General features: G+C 46.8%; 1 protein-coding gene across 1 annotated transcript in view; it reads left to right on the top strand.

The window, feature by feature from the left end:
* The first annotated feature begins 2,306 nt into the window (after positions 1–2,306).
* LOC116937107 (vesicle-associated membrane protein 8-like) overlaps positions 2,307–6,571 on the top strand; it is a 51,247-nt gene continuing 46,982 nt past the window's right edge. Inside the window, exon 1 of the mRNA XM_076055274.1 lies at positions 2,307–2,387. The gene's annotated coding sequence lies outside the window, so the exon portion shown is untranslated. The remainder of the gene's footprint in view (positions 2,388–6,571) is intronic.

Below are 6,571 nucleotides of genomic sequence, written 5' to 3'. Positions count from 1 at the left end.
GGCTGACCGGCGAACGTCACTTCCGTTGACAGCTTGCGGGTGACGTCACCGCGCAGGCCCGGAGGAAAATGGGGGGGGGCCGCCTCAACAAAAAAATAAAACACCGATGACGTCGCCGCGTTACCAAGCTGGGGTGACGTCATCGCGGAAAACGTGGCTCTGTGGGGAAAAGTCACCACCACGTAGATAGGGAAACAATAAAATAATAAAAATATAAAACAATAAAATTATTGTAAAACAATAAAAATATTATTCTTGGTTCTTTGGGTAAAGTCACCACCACGTAGAAGGGAAACAATAAAATAATAAAAATATAAAACAATAAAATTATTATTCTTGGTTCTTTGGGTAAAGTCTCCACCACGTAGATAGGGAAACAATAAAATAATAAAAATATAAAACAATAACATTATTATTCTTGGTTCTTTGGGGTAAAGTCTCCACCACGTAGATAGGGAAACAATAAAATAATAAAAATATAAAACAATAAAATTATTATTCTTGGTTCTTTGGGTAAAGTCACCACCACGTAGAAGGGAAACAATAAAATAATAAAAATATAAAACAATAAAATTATTATTCTTGGTTCTTTGGGGTAAAGTCACCACCACGTAGATAGGGAAACAATAAAATAATAAAAATATAAAACAATAAAATTATTATTCTTGGTTCTTTGGGTAAAGTCTCCACCACGTGGATAGGGAAACAATAAAATAATAAAAATATAAAACAATAAAATTATTATTCTTGGTTCTTTGGGTAAAGTCACCACCACGTAGAAGGGAAACAATAAAATAATAAAAATATAAAACAATAAAATTATTATTCTTGGTTCTTTGGGTAAAGTCTCCACCACGTAGATAGGGAAACAATAAAATAATAAAAATATAAAACAATAAAATTATTATTCTTGGTTCTTTGGGTAAAGTCACCACCACCACGTAGATAGGGAAACAATAAAATAATAAAAATATAAAACAATAAAATTATTATTCTTGGTTCTTTGGGTAAAGTCACCACCACGTAGATAGGGAAACAATAAAATAATAAAAATATAAAACAATAAAATTATTATTCTTGGTTCTTTGGGTAAAGTCTCCACCACGTGGATAGGGAAACAATAAAATAATAAAAATATAAAACAATAAAATTATTATTCTTGGTTCTTTGGGTAAAGTCACCACCACGTAGAAGGGAAACAATAAAATAATAAAAATATAAAACAATAAAATTATTATTCTTGGTTCTTTGGGTAAAGTCTCCACCACGTAGATAGGGAAACAATAAAATAATAAAAATATAAAACAATAAAATTATTATTCTTGGTTCTTTGGGTAAAGTCACCACCACGTAGAAGGGAAACAATAAAATAATAAAAATATAAAACAATAAAATTATTATTCGTGGTTCTTTGGGGTAAAGTCACCACCACGTAGATAGGGAAACAATAAAATAATAAAAATATAAAACAATAAAATTATTATTCTTGGTTCTTTGGGTAAAGTCTCCACCACGTAGATAGGGAAACAATAAAATAATAAAAAAATATTTGTTATTATTTTGTTGCTTATTATTTTATTGTTTAAAATAATAAATAATGTTATTTTATTGTTTCAATAAAAATGTAAACTGAAAATAAATTGAAAATGTTCTTGGTTCTTTCGGTAAAGCCACGTAGAAGGGGAAACAATAAAGTAATATTTTTATTATTTTTATTATTATTTTATTGTTTCTCTTCTCCGTGGTGACTTTCTGCAGTCACCAAAGTTTTAGCTAAAAAATTTAACTGAAAATAAATAAACTGAATAAGACGTTTGAATGGAGGTCTCTGACGTCATCACGTTACGTATCATGGGAGGGTCTCCGACGTCATCACGTTACATTGCATGGAGGGGGGTCTCCGACGTCATCACGTTACGTTTCATGGAGAGTGAGAGGGTGGGTCTCTGACGTCATCACGTTACGTAGCATGGAGGTGTCTGACGTTATGAACGTTACGTGGAATGGTGGGGGAGAGGGTCTCTGACGTCATCACGGTACGTAGGCCGGAGGGGGAGAGGGTCTCTGACGTCATCACGTTACGGAGGGGGGAGAGGGTCTCTGACGTCATCACGTTACGTCGAATGGAGGGGGAGTCTCCGACGTCATCACGCTACCAAAGCATGGAGGAAAAGAGGGTCTCCGACGTCATCACGTTAAGTAGCATGAAGGGGGAGAGGGTCTCTGACGTCATCACGCTCAGGGAGATGTGGAGGATGGCGTCATCGCGTCCACCGTGCGCTCACGTGGTGACGTCACCATGTTACGCAAGGGCGTCTGTGACGTCATCACGTACACCTGACAACCTGGGTGACGTCAAGCGCGTCACAGGTGCGGAAGATCTCCAGGTAGACTCGGAGTGATGGTGGTGGTGATGGTGATCTTGGTGATTGTGATGATGATGATGGTGGTGATTGTGGTGATGGTGATTGTGATGATGGTGATGATGGTGATCTTGGTGATTGTGATGATGGTGGTGATGGTGATGGTGGTGATGGTGATTGTGATGATGGTGATGATGGTGATTGTGATGATGGTGGTGATGGTGGTGATGGTGATGGTGGTGGTGGTGGTGGTGATGGTGATCTTGGTGATTGTGATGATGGTGGTGATGGTGATGGTGGTGATGGTGGTGGTGATGGTGATGGTGGTGGTGGTGGTGATGGTGGTGATGGTGATGATGGTGGTGATGGTGATGGTGGTGATGGTGATGATGGTGATGGTGGTGATGATGGTGGTGATGGTGATCTTGGTGATTGTGATGATGGTGGTGATGGTGGTGATGATGGTGGTGATGGTGGTGATGGTGATGGTGGTGATTGTGATGGTGATGGTGATCTTGGTGATTGTGATGATGGTGATGATGGTGGTGATGGTGATCTTGGTGATTGTGATGATGGTGGTGATGGTGATGGTGGTGATGGTGATTGTGATGATGGTGATGATGGTGATTGTGATGATGGTGGTGATGGTGGTGGTGGTGATGGTGGTGGTGATGATGGTGATGGTGGTGGTGGTGATGGTGATGGTGGTGGTGATGATGGTGGTGGTGGTGGTGATGGTGGTGATGGTGATGATGGTGGTGATGGTGATGGTGGTGATGGTGATGATGGTGATGGTGGTGATGATGGTGGTGATGGTGATCTTGGTGATTGTGATGATGGTGGTGATGGTGGTGATGATGGTGGTGATGGTGGTGATGGTGATGGTGGTGATTGTGATGGTGATGGTGATCTTGGTGATTGTGATGATGGTGATGATGGTGGTGATGGTGATCTTGGTGATTGTGATGATGGTGATGATGGTGGTGATTGTGATCTTGGTGATTGTGATGATGGTGGTGATGGTGATGATGGTGGTGGTGATGGTGATTGTGATGATGGTGGTGGTGGTGATTGTGATGATGGTGGTGGTGGTGATGATGCTGGTGGCGGTGATGGTGGTGATGGTGATGGTGGTGATGGTGGTGATGGTGGTGGTGGTGATGGTGGTGGTGATGGTGGTGATGGTGATGGTGGTGATGGTGGTGGTGGTGGTGATGGTGATCTTGGTGATTGTGATGATGGTGGTGATGGTGGTGATGGTGATCTTGGTGATTGTGATGATGGTGGTGATGGTGGTGATGATGGTGATGGTGATGATGGTGGTGATGGTGGTGGTGATGGTGATGATGATGGTGGTGGTGGTGATGGTGATGATGGTGGTGATGGTGGTGGTGATGGTGATGATGATGGTGGTGGTGGTGATGGTGATGATGGTGGTGATGGTGGTGGTGATGGTGGTGGTGATGGTGGTGGTGATGGTGGTGGTGATGGTGGTGATGGTGATGGTGGTGGTGATGGTGGTGGTGATGGTGATGGTGGTGATGATGGTGGTGATGATGGTGGTGGTGGTGGTGATGGTGGTGGTGATGGTGATGGTGGTGGTGGTGGTGATGGTGATGATGGTGGTGGTGATGGTGGTGATGGTGACGGTGGTGATGGTGATGATGGTGGTGAAGGTGGTGATGGTGGTGATGGTGGTGGTGGTGGTGGTGATGGTGGTGGTGATGGTGGTGGTGGTGGTGATGATGGTGGTGGTGGTGGTGATGATGATGGTGGTGGTGATGGTGATGATGGTGATGATGGTGGTGGTGATGGTGGTGATGATTTTGGTGATGGTGGTGATGGTGGTGGTGATGATGGTGGTGGTGATGGTGGTGATTATGGTGGTGGTGATGGTGGTGATGGTGGTGGTGGTGATGGTGGTGATGGTGATGGTGGTGATGGTGGTGGTGATGGTGGTGATGGTGATGGTAATGGTGGTGATGGTGGTGGTGATGATGGTGGTGGTGGTGATGATGGTGATGATGGTGGTGATGGTGGTGATGGTGGTGATGGTGATGATGGTGGTGATGGTGGTGGTGATGGTGGGGGTGATGGTGGTGGTGATGGTGGTGGTGATGGTGATGATGGTGGTGGTGGTGATGGTGGTGGTGGTGGTGATGGTGGTGGTGGTGATGGTGGTGGTGGTGATGGTGGTGGTGGTGATCTTGGTGGTAGTGATGGTGGTGGTGATGGTGATGGTGGTCGTGATGGTGGTGATGGTGGTGATGGTGGTGGTGATGGTGGTGGTGATGGTGATGATGGTGGTGGTGGTGGTGATGGTGGTGGTGGTGATGGTGGTGGTGGTGGTGATGATGGTGATGTTGGTGATGCTGGTGGTGATGTTGGTGGTGACGTTGGTGATGATAGTGAGGATGGTAGTGGTGGTGGTGATGGTAGTGGTGATGGTAGTGATGGTGGTGGTGATGATGGTGGTGGTGGTGATGGTGGTGATGGTGGTGATGTTGGTGATGGTGGTGGTGATGGTGGTGGTGATGGTGGTGATGGTAGTGGTGATGATGGTGATGGTGATGTTGGTGGTGATGTTGGTGATGATGGTGACGATTGTGGTGATGGTGGTGGTTGTGGTGTTGGTGGTGGTGATGGTGGTGATGGTGGTGGTGATGATGGTGGTGGTAATGATGGTGATGATGGTGGTGATGGTGGTGGTGATGATGGTGGTGATGGTGATGATGGTGGTGGTGATGGTGGTGTGGTGGTGGTGTGGTGGTGGTGTGGTGATGGTGATGTTGGTGATGATGGTGGTTGTGGTTTTGGTGGTGGTGGTGATGGTGGTGGTGATGGTGATGATGGTGGTGGTGATGGTGGTGATGGTGGTGGTGGTGATGGTGGTGGTGATGGTGATGATGATGGTGGTGGTGGTGATGGTGGTGATGGTGGTGATGGTGATGGTGGTGGTGGTGATGGTGGTGGTGATGGTGGTGATGATGGTGGTGGTGGTGGTGGTGATGGTGATGGTGGTGATGATGGTGGTGATGATGGTGGTGGTGGTGGTGATGGTGGTGGTGGTGGTGATGGTGGTGATGGTGGTGGTGATGGTGGTGGTGATGGTGATGATGGTGGTGGTGGTGATGATGATGGTGGTGGTGGTGATGGTGATGATGGTGGTGGTGATGGTGGTGATGGTGACGGTGGTGATGGTGATGATGGTGGTGAAGGTGGTGATGGTGGTGATGGTGGTGGTGATGTTGGTGATGATGGTGAGGATTGTGGTGATGGTGGTGGTTGTGGTGTTGGTGGTGGTGGTGATGGTGGTGGTGATGGTGATGATGATGGTGGAGATGGTGGTGATGGTGGTGATGATGGTGGTGGTGGTGGTGGTGATGGTGGTGTGGTGGTGGTGATGGTGGTGGTGATGGTGGTGGTGATGGTGATGGTGGTGATGGTGGTGGTGGTGATGATGGTGGTGGTGGTGATGATGATGGTGGTGGTGGTGATGGTGGTGTTGGTGATGGTGGTGATGGTGGTGGTGGTGATGGTGGTGATGGTGGTGGTGATGGTGGTGGTGATGGTGATGATGGTGGTGGTGGTGATGATGATGGTGGTGGTGGTGGTGGTGAGGGTGATGATGGTGGTGGTGATGGTGGTGATGGTGACGGTGGTGATGGTGATGATGGTGGTGAAGGTGGTGATGGTGGTGATGGTGGTGGTGGTGGTGATGGTGGTGGTGATGGTGGTGGTGGTGGTGATGATGGTGATGATGGTGGTGGTGGTGATGATGATGGTGGTGGTGATGGTGATGATGGTGATGATGGTGGTGGTGATGGTGGTGATGATTTTGGTGATGGTGGTGATGGTGGTGGTGATGATGGTGGTGGTGATGGTGGTGATTATGGTGGTGGTGATGGTGGTGATGGTGGTGGTGGTGATGGTGGTGATGGTGATGGTGGTGATGGTGGTGGTGATGGTGGTGATGGTGATGGTAATGGTGGTGATGGTGGTGGTGATGATGGTGGTGGTGGTGATGATGGTGATGATGGTGGTGATGGTGGTGATGGTGGTGATGGTGATGATGGTGGTGATGGTGGTGGTGATGGTGGGGGTGATGGTGGTGGTGATGGTGGTGGTGATGGTGATGATGGTGGTGGTGGTGATGGTGGTGGTGGTGGTGATGGTGGTGGTGGTGATGGTGGTGGTGGTGATGGTGG

Source organism: Petromyzon marinus, chromosome 71, assembly GCF_048934315.1.
Source record: "Petromyzon marinus isolate PM22_M1 ecotype Great Lakes invasive population chromosome 71, UKy_Petmar_22M1.pri1.0, whole genome shotgun sequence".
Classification (NCBI taxonomy): domain Eukaryota; kingdom Metazoa; phylum Chordata; class Hyperoartia; order Petromyzontiformes; family Petromyzontidae; genus Petromyzon; species Petromyzon marinus.
The sequence above is the reverse complement of the archived record's forward strand: the minus strand, read 5'-3'. Positions and strand labels throughout refer to the sequence as shown.